Raw genomic sequence first — 17,222 nt, 5'->3', positions numbered from 1 at the left:
AAGCGGTCAGGTGCACTACTCGATACGTCCAGAAATTCAGAAAACGTATGGAAAATCCAAAATTGTCCAAAATCCTGCTTTGTTGTGGGAAATAAAGCAAACAATTGAGAATGCTCCCGGCCAATTGATGAATACGATCACTGAAAGTATCGACGTTGCGTCCCGTTCAACTGTCCATCGTGTGAACAATGAAGACATAAGGTACCATAGTTGTGCCCCTCGCAAGGGCCAGTTTCTAATCCTGTCAAACAAGGGGGAATGGGAAACTCTAACCAAGGCTTTGATAAAGCTAAAACAGAATCCTCGCGTGAAAGATCTAGCCTGGTTCTTCTCAGATGAGAAAAATTTCAGTCCAACCCAGAAGCATAACTCGAGGAACAAAAAATGGTTTGAAAATGGTCCTTATAACGTCTCTAGGAGCATGAAGGCCAAGTAATCCCACTAAGTTATGGTTTCTGGAGTTGTTAGGAGCGAAGGTAACGTTACGCCGCCTTTAATCTTTAAGGAGGTCATGATGGTCAACGCCAAGGTCTACATCAGGTTGTTTGCGCATTAAAATCTTTCACTGGATCTGCAGCATCATGAAAGACTCACCTTGGATCTGGCAGAAAGACGGGCACCCTGTCACACCAGCAAAAGAACACTCGATTTTCTTGATTCTGAGAATGGAATACTTACGATCATTTTGTTCGGGCAATGATGAACGGGTTTCCAAATAAAGGTCCCTACAGCATTACAATATTCATGAGAGCTGGGATAAGGAGGGCATTCGAGCCTTTACCCAGGAGGCAGAAGAAGAGTAAGAAGGCTGAGAGGCGTTTTCGGGAACGTTGTGAACGTGTAGTCCAAGCTAACAGCGATTTTATTAATTGAATATAAAATTTATGTGATATTGTTGATTTTTGTGAAAATTTTAATAAAATTGGTTGAGAAATAAAGTCACAGCAGCGTTTTACTTTTTTTTTCTCGCCTTGCAAACATTTAGTTGAACCTCTCTTTATAGAAAAGATAAAAAACGTTTTATTTCGGTCAAAAACAGCCTCTTAATGACCTCGGGGGAGCAAAAAATATCATAGATACGTGCTTGGTAAATTTATACGTTTACTTGCTAAATTTCAGACTGATATGTTTTGGAATTTATGTGCAAAAACACCTAAATAGAATTATTAATAAATATAAGATGTTCGAATAGAATACAAAATATGACTTAAAAGGAATGCAAAAACTTTTTTTTTTACAACAATAGGTGATGAAATTCAATGTATGTCATTGTTCAAATATTAGGTAATAATCATTGCTTACATTAATGATTTAAAACTAAAAAAGTTATTTAACTGTTATTTTTTGACGTAAAAATATCTCCATTTAAGACGTATTATTCCAAGCAAGTAAGATAATTATCATGTTGAAACCAAGAAACAATAAAATACTAGTTTTAAAGAAAGAAAAATTTAATAAATCCATTTGAATGGGATTCAGGGATTCCCTAATGTATTGAGAGGCCCATTAAAATCTGAAACTTTGGATTTTAAACTCCAACAAGATATAATTTATTAATTAAGCATATTATTAGAATAAAATTAATACTATAAATAGGGGTATGTCTGAGCTCTCTTTATCATTATTGTAGCCACCCTTGGCGGCAATGATGGTGTCCAGGCGGCAGCTGAAGGCCTGGTAATCGCTGAGGATTTAGTCCTCTGTCATGGAGTCATAGTGCTGGCTGACGGTGGCTTTGAGGGCCTCGGTGTTAGGATGAAAACCACTTCAGGTCTTCCCTTGGACATGCACCCAAAAGGTGTAGTTTAGGAGGCTGGTATCAGGGCTGAAGGGGCAGAAAATGTTAAAAAAGAGTCTTGCAAAAGACGATATAAGGCCTCTCTAGCCTCACAAGGCACTTTCCAAACACCCTCTCGATCATTAGCGTTCTGATCTAGTCAACTTACCATTGAAAGCTGACCAGCACACATTGACATTGCTGACCACAATGTGTTGTCACTTTCTGAACGTGACTCAAACGTTCGGACAATTTTTAAGAGCAAGTGAAATTAATCACTTGGTAGGAAAATTGAGATTGCTAAGCCCTCACAAATGATGTAAGCTAGCATCGCCCTAGTTCAACAGTAAGACGATTGATTTAAGAATTAACAAAATTAACCGTTTTAAAACTGTTATTTTACCACGCCTAAATTTGAGCATTCTGTCATAATTTGATATTTTTGGACGACGAACACAACACGTCAAGAGGTTTTAATGTTTTCTACATTTCGATATAGACAACATATATAGCTTTGTTGTTTTAGATGTTACATCAACATCTCATACATAAACAGCTTTGCGCAAATGAAAGAATGAATTCAAATGCCCCTGTTTCATATTATGTAATAGAAGATAATTGAATGAATAAAGGATTTAAGAGCGTCAAGTGTATGAAGTCATTGTCAATATGTATGAATCCGGGATACAACAAAAAGGAATAGATAATAAAAAGTATTTAGTAAATATTATAAAGGCTGTTAAGATGAAATCGACGAATTTTTCAAAAATCTTTAAATTGCCACTGAGGCCACATTTTGTGGTGGATTTACTTGAAAGTTGGTTGAATTGTAGATATGAATATTGAAAAAGTGTTTATCTGATATATCCGTCTCCAGTACCAATTACGGTCTAGATCCGGGCATGGAAGGCGTAATAGACTTGGACTAGGCAGTTCCTTGGCATGTTGGTATGGTCATTGTCTCCTCGGTGGAGGCTATCAGGGAGTTTTTGATGGTATGATATGTTCGATTTGTTTTAGATTCAACGTAGCCCAGACAAAATAATCCATCAATCTGTACACCTGGGGGGAGGGGTATATTTCCTTCTCCACGAATTTATAGCTCAATACTCTCTCACATCTGGGATCATCAGTCTACAGAAGACCCTTACGAATATTTTGCACAGTCCATATTGTGACGCCAGAAGTCTGGATCTTGATCTGATGGATTATTTTGTCTTGGGATTCGTTGAACCTTGTTATGGATTGTCTTTTATATACTTTTAGCTCATGACGTAGGGATCTGTTTTAAATAGATAGTAATGTACCTTTTGTTTTACGAGTTGATATATTTTAATAGTTATGTCTATGTACATCCTTTTAAGTGTGATCCCTTATAGAATATATATTTAGTGTATGATTGTACCAAATCAAAAGGTCTTCTTATTGGCTTTACTCCGATCCGTTACTTCCGTCTGTTGGTGGTGTTCGTAGAACACTACAAACCTAAAAAAAATAGAACATCCCATACCATTTAGAACTCTCTGATTACCTTAATGAAGGAAAAAATAGCCACCTTTTGGGGACATTTCGAGGGGGTCGGCATTTGGGATTTACTGGGGCCAAAAGTGGCAAAAAAAATATACGAGTTCAAAAGAACTCAAAAGAGTTTATACAAAACTCATTGAGAAGAGATTTGCAACGGGGAAGATGGAGTTCTTTCATTACTGGTGTCAAAAGTGGGCTCTCCACCCTGGCAAGGTTCTTTCCATCCAATTCTTTGATAGCTTTCTGGGCAGTCTGGTGTTTAACCCTGAGATCTCTTGTATGGGCCTTTATGGACTTGAGGGAACTGACCTGTACTGTTTTCTTTAACACATTTGGGTACAGTTTGCCCTTTTTGATAGATCCCTTCTTCCTCTCCAACATTTCTGACTTGCTAACGGCGTAGGCTGTGGTCCTGGAGACTACCAACAGCTTGGAATGCGCGAATGGAAATTCGTCGATCTCGTTGAAATGTCATTTTCTCGATTTGTACGGCTTAAGCTAGAAAGCTCAGGTATGTTTTGTTTTTGTAACTAATTGCTTATACTTTAATATATTGAAATATGAATAACTCAACCTTCATTAATTATTGAATTACTAAGGGTTCAAATTTCAACGGACCACCTGGAAAAGTTTATTAATCATCATCTTTAACTAACAAATAGTTAATCCTCATAAAAATTAGACGGGTGATCTTGTCTTTATAAAAGAGTGAGTGGGGTTAGTCAGCCTCACATAATAAATCAGTTATATGAAATTTTAGGGTAGTAGGAAAATTGGCCTAAGGAAATTTTGCCCGTCTCGCAACACATAAAATTTTATCAAAAGAGGGCTTGGGAACAAAAGATTAATGTGAAACGAAGGAATATTTGTCTTTAGAAAAACCTACATATCCTTTGTTTTCTTTCAACGTATTTTTTTTTTTTGCGAAATCCAAAATGCAATGATGCAATTTACTTCCTTTATTAAATCAAGTTGAAGTTTTAAAACAAATTTTTTGAAACGCATAAAATTTTAAACTAAATAAAACAAAAGAAGAATTGAGACATTTGTAAATTTAGCTTAGTTTTTTTCATTCTACGCCTTTTTTTTCATGAATCCAAAATATAATGGTGAAGCTTGCCTCCTTTATAAACTTGTGATTGCAAATACAGATAAGATTGTTTTTTGTTATGTATTAAGGTGGAACGTAAAGAAGATGGTCGCTTATTTATGAATAAAAAGGGATCCGTAAAGGTGTATGTAGAAATAGGGTATATTCTCGATATAAGAGCAATTCAGTACTAAAAGGTAAAAGATTACGCACGTATATAAAAGGATAATACTAATTACATTTATAAAACAAGAAAATCTAAAACTGGGATAATCATCCAACCCATCTAATGAGGGGTAACAAATAAAATACGTGACATTTTTGTCAAACGGTCAAGCTAAATATGAATTTTAACCAATCTTTTATATTTTCAATCAAATACTATTCCAAAAGCCAAAAAAATAATGCAATCATAGTCTTAATATTGTAAATGATGCATTTTAGAGATAAAACTAAATGAAGCAAGTACATTTTCAAAAAACTAAATTGTCTCTAAGACAAATCTTCGTTAATTTCAGGCAGTTTCATAGGTTTAGTTATAAGTAAGGATCAACAGTGGTTGATATTACGTGGTCAAAGACATTTTTTACCCCAGGACATGAAAGAAAAATTGTAGTTGTTGGACTTATTTAATAAACAGCAATTAGTTTTATTTAATGACTAAATATATACTAAATGAATACAGCAACTACAATTTAACTTTCATGTCTTGGAGTTGAAGAGTTCTTTGGCCCATGGCTAGTAAAAAACTATTCAGGCTAGTCTTGTATCTAGCCTGTTTCGCTATGTTATGCTGTACCTTAAATACCTTATTTGCAGAGGCAATTTAAGGGTCAAATCAGAAGGTTTACCTTGTATTAAGGTAAAATAAATAAATACTACATGTTATTCTTATTAAAATATATTTTAAAAGACAAATTTCACAATATTTCACTTCTTGTGTAGTTCGGAAAGGATTTTTTTTAACAAAACTGTCAATTCTAAGCGCGGAACACAATTTCAATTCTATGTAGAAACAACCGATCTATTTAACATATTCCGTAAAGTGCTTCTTGTCCTTGTTTCTCATTGGACAAAACAGTATTGCATAGGGGGATTCTCTTCGTATCTAAGCCAATCAAATATCTCCGTATATATGTATACCTAGTATATAGGTAGTTTGTATTTTGTGGTATTCTGAGTTAGTAAATTTTTCAAAGGGGTACCAAAAAATAAATAAATAAAAAATAGCCCTGTTGGCTAGTGGTTAATCTTAATAATCCATCGAGATCTGCTTATAAGTTTCTTCGTACATTCAAAGCTAAATAAAAAACAGGTTTTTTTGTTGACAATATTACGCCTTCGGCAATTTTCCTAGTACCCAAAAAAAAAATAAAAAAAATAGACATTTTAAAAATTGGAACTGAGAACTTTTGCCCTACGGAAGTTTCGTTTTTGGAACTTTGAGCCTCATATATATACTAGGTATAGTATAAATGTGTCTTCTTGCTGATTATTTCGGACTTAAAATGTGTTTTCCTTCACTTAAAGTCCTTTGTAACGAATTTTTTTTTTTACATAGAATAACTAGAAATCTGTGCATTTCAATTCAATTTGCATGTATAGCATTTATATTAAATGAATTTTTCTTATTATGATTAATTCGATTCGTTTTTTTACAGGTGTACTTTAGCTGAAATAAAAGAGGAAGAACGACAGCAGACAAATCAATTTGAATAAATACTGTCAGCTCTGCTACATTAACTTTTATGAATTTTGTGACTCCGACTATTGATAAAAACTTCATTTACATTTTTTCGCTGACGAGATCTGCAACGATATTCCTGTGGACTCTGGTGAATATGGAGATCTACTAGGAGTACCTCAGGGACCTCATAAATCCATGAATGAACGAGGTGGCTAGGGGTAGGCCCTATGTTTTCATAACAACTCAGGCCTGGCTGCTCGAGAAGGGCCATTACAACGGCTCACATGACCTATACCCCCCCCCCAAAATAGTGTATTCTTGATGAAATATAAATATAATATTATACAAATATTAAAATTGAGTTAAATTATATAATTTTACGCTAATGGATTATATGTATGTATATATATTTTTGCCGTTTCTAGGAGAATTGGATGAAAACATTTATACTAAAGGACAGTTTTCCGAATGGCAATTTGCCAAATACATGAGTAATTTCCAATATGAATAATTCATCATGTCGAATGATAATTAATTGGTAACTTCTTCCATCAGAATTCTTGTCATGTTGATAAATTATTTAGTTTATTTAAAGTACTACAACGGTAAGTATTCGAATTTATGCTCCTGCCTCAATACATCACCAACTACATAAGCATGAATTTAGTTATTCTTAAGAGGAAAAAAAAATACAAATTTTATAAGTATTTATTAGTGTTGAGACGGTATCTATTGATTTTTTTATAAACCGATCCGGACCAATATTTCAGTACATACAGTAGTCTAAAAACGAACGTGTTTTTGTTTTGTTGAACCAATAAAGATTAACTTTTCTTGTTTATACTGATTTATTACTACTACACCCGTCCAGACCGAACATGTACTGAATTAGTTCGGTCTACTAAAAAGCTTAACATTTGCATCAATATGTGTATATCTTTGTTTAAATGATAATATACATATTGTCACGTAATAGTATGCAAATTGCATAGTAACAGCAAAGAAGTAAGTCGTAAATACGAATGTATTACTCAAAAAAAAAAAAAAAAAAAAAAAAAAAAATCAAGATGGTAAAAGGTTTAGAATAATTATAGCACCTACACTCTACAGGTATAGTCAAGTCAATACTCGTACAGTTTTATTTACAAAACATTCATTAAACAATATTAAGGTTCACTGACTATGATAAATCGAATTATTAACATTGGAATTTGACGCAACATATTTTTGACTGTTTATTTTTGTAAGTGACAATTTGACATTTTTCCTCAATTAGCTAATAGTTTGTTGTGCAGAAGTTATAAAGTCTTATTAAATTATTTTATTATAACTATTAATTAAATAATTAGGTATGGATTTCGGGGTTTTCCCAAGCGAGAAGACACAGGTAATTCAAGTACCTGGAATCGTGTAGGACAGGTTATTTACTTGATTATTTTAATTCATAATTGATGATTTTTAGCTATATAGTCTTAATTACAAAAACCTTCAGAAGTAGGGTTGTTGCTAGCTTTCTTAATTTATTAGGGGTAGGGCTTAACTGCAAAAGTTATCAACATGGTAATACTTAAATAAATATAAATATATTTGTTTTATATATGTTTATACTACCGACTGCGCCATGTGTTATCCAATTATATCACGGTTATATTCTTGGAATAAATATGAGATACCTCTATATAGGTACGCGCGTATCACACATATCTATGTATTAACAAACCGGTAAGACGTATCTTAAATAATAGCAATAAATATGTACATATACAGGGTGTCCACGATAAATTGGAACTACTTTAAACTTGATCTAGATCCATAATGTGGATATTCGGGGTTAAGCCATACTAATATAAAAGGTTGCGTGAATAATACACTATAACTTCCACCACAAGTGTTTTGACAACAAACAATAGTCATCATGGAACAAGCAAGGAGAGACGTCATCCCGGAATTGGCTCCGGAAGTCCATCAAGGCTTCGCCCGGGACTTCCTTGTCCAGGTTGGCCAAGAACCTTGGAGTGAGCAAGCAGCTGGTCTCCAAGACTGTGAATCAGGACCTCGGGTATAGGTCATACCGAATGGCCAAACAACACATCCTCACGGCATCCATGAAGGCCACCAGGCTCACCAACGGTAAGCGTCTCCTCAATGACCTGAAGAGCCATGGAGGAAGAATCATCTTCTTCTCCGACGAGAAGAACTGGACTGTCGACAGAAACTACAACGTCCAGAATGACAGGTGGCTTGCCAAGGAGAGAGAAGAGGTCCCTGCGGTCTTCACCACAAAGTTCCCGGCCTCCGTGATGACCCTGGGTGTCATCTGCAGCACCGGTGCCTCCTTTCTTCTTTAATCCCAAGGAAAGGGTTAACGCGATAAGGTACTGCGAAGTCATGGAGGAGTTCGTCATCCCCTGGATGAAGGATACGGCCACTGGGAGGAGTTCATATTCCAACAAGACTCATCGCCCGCACACATCGCCATGAGGACCACTAACCTCTTCAACTCCCACGACATCACTTTCTGGGATCGCAACACCTGGCCCTCCAACTCACCCGACCTCAATCCGTGTGATTACTACTGGTAGGGGAAGTTGGAGAGGGTGGTGTGCAAGATCAGCCACAAGAGCATTACGGCCCTGAAGGGCCCCATTAAGAGGGAGTGGAATGCTGTCGATTCCGCAGAAGTCATCAGGCATGCAAATCCTTTAGGGACAGGATGGAGAAGATGGTGGTTGCTGAGGGAGGACATGTTGAATAAATTTATTGTTTAATATCATGTCTAACTTTTTCATATAAACAAATACACTCCAAATTCCATTTTTATCAAGTTGGTTGAATTTTAAGATAGTTCCAATTTATCGTTGTCACCCTGTATATTACAATTTGGCATTTCCCTTATTAATTAGGCGTTGGCTAAAAAACAAATTTTCCTTTAATAATATAGGAGATAGCTTCCCAACAAATTCCTCAGCGTTACTTTATTTTATCAATTAGCTTGCTTACACGTAACTACTCAATACTTATATCAATTCACATTTGTTATGTCTTCAAGAATGATAGAATAATAATTAGAAATTGGAGGAAAAAAATAATATGTTGGGATCACTTATGAGTACTTTTGTATTTAGAGCGTTAAAAAAAAAAAAAAAAAGATTTTTTTAACAAAATCTACCTATGGCCTCACTTTAAAAACGGTGTTGGAGGCTCCTAATTCATACACTTAAGTAGTGTTGTGTCGGTTCTAATTTAGGAGTGAAATTTGCATTTCCTTCCAGTTCATTCTGCTTATCAGTCCTAAAAACTTATAAAGTTCTGTCATTGATGACGTCACTCAACTTTATTTCTTCTTTGTTTAATCGGTTCTTGTACTTACAGTCTTAACAATCGGTCCCAAATACCCAGAGGAATAGTTCTAAGACTGGTTTCAACTGTACTTTTTCCAACAATTGGTAATTTCTATCTAAATGTCAAAGATTACACTATTAATCAATCGAATAAAATTTCAATCATCATAGTGGTTGGGGAAATATGTTCAGTGGTTCAGCAAAATAGGTTGTGTATATGTTCAGAAAGATGCCAAAATACATGAAGAAAAGCGCCAATAAATATATATATATATAAAGTGCCAAAATATCTATATGAAAAAAGTTGAGCAAAAGTAATGTTTTTGCCTCTGTTTGTTTGCTAGTCACCAGGATTACAACAAAGGTTACGCAAGTACTTTTTCTGCACTATTCACCGTGTTTGCAGAGAGGTCCTTAGGCACCTCCGAGATGGGCTTCGTTGTATTTACTTCAATTGAACTATTCAGTCCTGCTAGGAATGTCAGGGATATCTTTTGGACTCTTCGAGGCTTTTGAGGGCTCATGGTAACGTCGTCCGACTCGTTCAAGAGTTTTAAACCATCGTAGACGGCCATCTTGGAGTATATTTTTGTGGCAAAATCGGAACCGAATGGTTAATAAGACCCTCAATCTTCATATTTTGCGCCAAATTCGGATCCAAATGCTTAAAAGGACTCTCAACCTTTCATATCTGGCCGTTCACTCAACTGTATTTCCATTGTTATTCATCTTTTGAATATTGGCACGGATTTATGGGAAAAGAAAAAATGGAACTGGTCAAACCGGGTGGTCCATTGAAATCTGAAAATATACTAATTCCATAATTTATGAAGGTTGAGTGATTTAAATTAATTCATATTTCGATATGTTGAAGAATAATCAATTGTTTACAAAACTAAACTAACCTGAGCTCTTTAGCTTACGTACAAGTCGAGAAAAATTACGCTTAATTGTGATCGACAAATTTCCATTTGCACACTCCAAGCAGTTGGGCGTCTCCAAGACTAAGGTCTACGACGTCAGCAAGTCCGAAACGTTGGAGAAGAAGAAGGTCTCTTTCAAAAAGGCCAAACTGGATCCAGGGGACTTAAACTAAACAGCTTAGGCCAATTCTCTCAAGTCCATGACGCTCCATGCAAGAGATATGGAAGTTTCACGCTATACTGTCCAGAAAGCTATCAAAAAAGTGGGTGGGAAGAGCCTTCTGAGGGTGAAGAGGAAACTTTTGACACCAGCAATTAAAGAAACCCATATCCTACGTTGCGAGACTCTTTTGAATGAGTCTTTTGAGATATTTTGAAACCTTTTTTGACACTTTTGGCCACTAGAGACCTGATGCCAACCCCCTCGACTAGACCTTTTGCAGATTCCGTCATCCAAACACCGAGGCCCCCAAAGCCACTGTCAGCCAGAACTGGAACGCCATGAGAGTGAACTACATCTGCAGTGAGTGCCAGGCCTTCTTTTACCACCTGGAATCCATCATTCCCGCTATAGGCGGCTACATAAATGATTAAGATATCTCAGACACACATCTATTTATACTATTAAATTTGCTGAAATTCTATTGTTAATTAATAAATGATATCTTATTGAATTTTAAAATGTACTTTAAAGAGTAAAATCTAATTTTTCCCGTCCAAAATTGGAAAATATGTTTTGTTATTATTATTATTTTTTTTTGCTAAAATCCAAAAATATGTTATAAAATATATGACTACATAATTTTTCTGTGCCCTACTTATAGCTATAGAACTGATAATTCCTTATTTAAAATGTTTAATCACATTTTTGATTTGCAACTCGTACAAAATCTTTACTTTTCTATGACAGAACGATATGTTTTTCAAGCTTGTGCAATGTGATGCGAGCTAAAAATAATATTATCATGACGTAATTTTCTTCTTTAGATTTTTATGTATGTACCCATAGTACCAGAAATAGAATGGACCTGTTACATAATCCCAAAGATATTATAATATTATTAAAAATATTATATTCAGTTTTTGATTTGCTTACATATGAAGTACGTAAATATTAAAATATACACAAAAGTAGACAATCCCAATATATATGCATACATCCCAATATTTCATTAACATATTTGATTCAATTATAAGTATTTGATTCAAATTAATAGGATGAGTTAAGATAACCAATAATATTATTCATGGTTGTATTCCTTCATTTGATTTAAGGGACATATATCAGCCCCGATATAGGCCCTTTCAACCATCAAATCTATCAATTTCTCATTTTTTTATTGTGAAAATCCATTTTGCCTGCTTCAAGTTCAATTTGCAACACCTTCAAGGGATTAAAAAGAATGGTTTGAAGATAGAAATTGACGAATAATTGTTGATAAATACACATGTAATCCACATTCAATTTTTAGAAAATCATTCTAGCCTGCTGTTGTATTGACGGGCCACATATGAAGTTCATTTTATTAAGGACTAATTAAGGGAATGAAGAAATTAACCATACCTATATATATATATCTTTAACACGTTAAGTGCTACTGTTGACCCTGTCTTCCATCTTTAAATACCAATTTGTGATATCTTGTTAATTTTTTACAAATTTTTGATCGTTGGTTTTTTATATCTTGGTATTTTGTTCATTTGAAATATACATTTTTTGGATTTAATAGGAGATTTAGATTTGAGGTTTTTTAAGATTTAAACTCGACGGCTCATGCCAAAGACAAAACTCTTCCATGAGCTTTAACAAACGTCTCCAATTAGTTTCTAGTAGGCACTACTTAAAAAAATCAACACAAATTTTGAATGTTTTTATATCCAAAAAAGAAAAATCTAAGTGGCACCCCTGCCTGCATTTAGATAATTTAATAAATCATCATAAAACCTACTTTATTATAATTGCAAACATTCTTCAAATCTTGGAGGTATAGCTGTTGTATTTGAGTCCGGATTTTGGGGCCAATTGGACCCCCACTTCATTTGAACGACCTAATTTTTATTAAAATAATTGCATTTCGTTGAAACTTTATCCCTACTCAATTTTTTTTTTTGCATTTAAAAAAACAACATTTATCAAAAACAATTTCTTTTTTTTAATTTTACACATTGCTGCTTGATAAGAAAAAATTCCGTTCAAGCAAAGGAATGGGTTGAAAAGTGTTGTAGTGGTTCTGTTCCATAAAGTAAATAAAACAAATCATAATACTTTCAAAAAAGTCAATTTTGAATGAAAAAACGTGTTTTGTTTTTTAAGGCTATGACCTTTTTAACCCATGTGTTTACCACGACCATCCCCAATAAAAATAACAGAGGCTCCCATAATGTATATCATCATTAATATCATTTAGCCCCCCCCCCACTTGCAAATACATTCTGGGGCCGGTGCTTAGGACCATATTCACTCGAACTTTATTTGAACTCTTTGTGTGAAGTGCGAAGATTCCTTCTAAAAAAATAAATGAAAGAATTTCTGTCTACCTTAGCAATGTTTCTTTTTTAAATGAATAGTAGAATTATAATATATAATTAATTTGCTTTAGAAATATAATATGAAACATTATGGAATATGTACACTGCACAGAGTGTAGTTAAGTTTATATTTTATTTTCATATTAATAAAGTAAAATTATAGGATGACTAATCATTTTCTTTAGGTAGGACATTTCCTCTTTTTATTTCTTGTCCAGGGCAACAAGGGAATAAAAGGGCATGAGGAAACTACAAAAATGTTTATTATCCACAAGATGTTGTGACAGTCTGTAGCATGTTGTTTAAAAAATGACGCATGCTCAGAAGAATTTTGAGAGCGCGCTCTATGTAAGAAACATACGTACATGTTAATTTTTAATACCGGCCCAAAAGTGATTATTTACTCATGTCTATTACAAGAATTTTGGAAGGGTAAGTTTCATTTTTTTTACAATGTTCCGATGAGCAATGTTGTAGAATACATAATTAACTGTCAATTGCTAAAAAAACACTGTCCTTGTCGCCACCTTGAGCACACAGTACGAGAAGAGGATTGAGATTGCAGCGTTCATCCGTACGGGATTGTCCCAGAAAGCCATCTGGGAGCAGACTGGGCCTCGAAGAAGACGATTTACAATGTCTCCATGCGGTTGAAGGTGGGGGAGGATCTACACACTTTCAGGACTAGGCAGGACACCCTACGTGTCTGCCAACTGTCTCAAGTCGATCTTCCAGAGAAAACCGAATTCCTTAATAACTGACATGGCAAGGACGATGAACAAGTCCACATCAGCGGTTTCTAGGGCTCTAAAAAAAGTCACGATGAAGGTCTCTGTGGAGTATTCTGCGGCATTCGTTGACAGAACACCAGAGAAAATTCCTTGTGGAGATTGCAAAAAATATCTTGAACCACCTCAAGGGAACCTGTGGACTAATTGTGATCTCTTCTGATGATGGTACCTTTTGTGTTGACCCTTTCTTCAACAGGCAAAATGATCAAGCCACTCCTATATTTGGGGATTCAGCACTCATGCATCTACCAACAATCAAGTTTTGCTTCTTCCTTCAGGTCACGACTTGTTAATTGGCAATGACTTTTTGTTTGGGAAGACCTAGTCTAGTGAAGCGATAATTTACAATCTCTGTATAAGCAGAATAGTATCATCACATTAAGGTGATATATACAGTTCATCATAGGACGGATCTACATTTTCTCAAATTCGAACCGGTTCGGTTCTTTAAATCTAATTACTCGAAGACATTTCGGGTACTCGAACTTTCGGATCTAGATCCGAAACCAAAAGTAGAAGGATACTTATTTCGAATTTATAAGCACTAAATCCGAAGTTCAAACCTAAATAAAATAAAATCAGGATTAAAATTATATTTTGACTGATTACTGATGACAAAATAATAAATTACCCCATGTTATTATTATTTATTGTAATTATTATTATAATAGTATTGGGCATATCATTACCTTTATTGCATCTCGCAACCTCTCATCCGAAAATAAACGGAAAAATGCCGAAAATAAGCTAGAAGTTGACCTATTCTTTCAAGTATTGAATGATTATTGAATAATAGTTGCCTACTGTTCAAATTTTAATAAGAACTAATTAGTATCCAACTAATCAATGTTAAAACAACTTAAAGAAGGGAAAAAAAAAGAAGAAACTTCGACAGCCGACAACCAAATACTGTGTGCATTTTTGTGTTTGTGAGCAAGACATTACTTCGCGAACACAAAAAAATAAGGTGTGTTTTCTTATCAGCTGTCAATATTTTAGCTTTTTTCTTCTTATCCTTGTTCTGAACGTTGATTGGCTGAATTATAATTAGCCTATTTTAAACTGTGAACAATGATCAACTAAGGATTTTGATTTTTTTTTTAAATTCCAAAAACCGAGCCCTCCCAGAAATATAATCCTACGTACGCCCTTGGATACACCGTACTCAACTACATTGAGAACTGATCACAGTTTCTGTGATCAGCAAAACCTTTTCAATAAGAAGTATATCCTCAGGGGGGTCCATCTAAACATGAAATTTTTGTTTTATACTTTTAAAAAAATAGTTAGGCTTTCAAGTATATGACGTAACATCATTAATTTTTTGTTATTGTCAACTGTAATTTTCCTGCTTCTTTTTTCCTAATGAGTGTTCGGAACATTGCTGATTCTTTAAATTAAAATTAGCTCAAGTGAGGCTATGACCAGTAATTGAGCAAATAAATAGTTAGAAAGAATTTGGTTAACTAAAGTCTAATTTTGAGCTTTTTTCTGTTTCTCTATGGAGAAAAAGTACTGTAAAGGTAATGAATAGATATGTGAAAATTGTCGAAATCTTCGCCAACGTAATTATAAGAAAAAGTATATGTTGGTAGCATTGAGAGACGACATATCTTCTGAAAGAGATATCTAAATGTTTCTAATGATTGAGTGCTTTATGAACGCTGATACGGTTGAATTTTTAAAAATAGGGAGGAACCATTAATAAGAACAGGATACAAACAGCAAAGGGTCCGCGGGGGGTAGCTGTATCCCCCCCCCCAAAATGGAGAATACAAAAAAGTAACTTAAATGGAAAAAAAAATCATGCCCCTCAAAATCAATTTAAGGATTTGTTTTTCTTTTTATAAAAAAGGTAATTAAGAATTTTTTTTTCGATTTACCTTTATAAAAAAATAAGTTCATTGAAGTAAAAAAAAAAAAAAAAAAAAAATTGAGAACTTATTTTAAAAAAAAGGTTAATTTAGGAAAAAATATTTTTATAGGATTTATTTTCTATAAAAAAAAAAAAGGTCGCCCCTAAACAAATTTCTATAATTATCTCATCTCTAATACACACAAGCTACAACACTCATTTAAAATTATTACATTATTATAGTGAAATATATTGGAAAAAAGATGGACAAAAACAATGGGATTAAAAGAAATCGGTAGGTAGAAATTTTTTTACGAGAAAGTATGTTAAAATATTTTTTTTATACAGATTCATTTTCTAAAAAAATTTAATCGTTGAATTATTTAAAAAAAAAATAAAATCCAAAAACCAAGCCTCCAAAAAATATAATCCTCCAGACGTGTCTTCAAGATAACCAATAATATTTATTTAGAAATAAATACAAGGAGGGGGGATCTAAAAATTAAGTACGTCCAACAGAAGGGGGTATCAAGTTTTGGACAAACACAGACAGGAGTAGGGGGCCAAAAATTCTACTTTTTCCGGACGTCATAAATGTATTACCCCTTTACTGCATAAACGTCAATTTTACCCTTGATTGTATTTATTTATCACCTCTTTGACAAGTTTTGAAATGTTCCAAAATACTAAGCCTGGTTTAAGAGATCACCAACATTAAACAGTCCCTTTTTCCGTTTCCTTTGCCTTACCACATAATACAGTTTAAAGCATCTCATCTGATGGGTGAGCAAAATATGTTTGGATAGATTGCAGTACATTAGGAATGGTAAAAGCATTCAATTTTACTGTTTTGAACAAAAGCTTCAAAATACAATCTCATGGTAACAAGGTTATTCAATATGCATTTTATATTGAATCTAGGACACAAATGCAAATATGTCGTATTCACTCGTTATTCATTGATAAGCAACCTATATATTGCAATAATCAGGTTATGAATGTAGGTAAGTAAATATCTTCCTTTTTTTTTTTTCTAACGAAGCAATTGGATACTTTTTGATTTTTAAGGACGATTTTCTATTGTCTGCCAATATCTTCATATATTTTATAAATAACCTGATTGTGAAGTTGAAGAATTGTTGTCCGGGGCGTCGACAGGATTATATATATGTATATTATTATTATTATTATTTTTTTTTTTGGGGGGTTGTATTTTTTTGAAAAGAAACCTAAAAATTTAAATTAAAAAAAAAAAAAAATTTGAAAATCAAACTCTTTCTTAAATAATTTCAAAATATTAACATTTTTGGAAAAAAAAATCAAAAATCCACAGCTGTTCACAAAAAATAAATTTCAATAAAAAAAAATCAAATTTAAATCTCTCGGACAAAAACTTTCGTGTTATATTGGTTCTCAATTAAAATTAAACCCTCTTTACGTCATTAAAGATATTTTTCTTTTTTATTAATCTATATTAATAAAAAAAATTGCAATCCTAAGTATTTTTAATAAAATCAACTTTTGCTTTCTTTAATCTAAAAGAATGTTCCATTAAAGGGCTATGAGACACAATTTGAGTATCCAGTGAGTTGATACAGTTTGTCGGAATTGAGTGAAACATCTGCTCTTTTGTAAAAAAAAAAATCGTGCTAATCGTCGTGAAAAAGGTTTTAAAAAGTAAGATTGATTCAACTTAAGAGCT

The sequence above is a fragment of the Lepeophtheirus salmonis genome, chromosome 5 (genome assembly GCF_016086655.4).
Source record: "Lepeophtheirus salmonis chromosome 5, UVic_Lsal_1.4, whole genome shotgun sequence".
In the NCBI taxonomy this organism is placed as follows: Eukaryota; Metazoa; Arthropoda; class Copepoda; order Siphonostomatoida; family Caligidae; genus Lepeophtheirus; species Lepeophtheirus salmonis.
Note: the sequence above shows the minus strand (reverse complement) of the source record.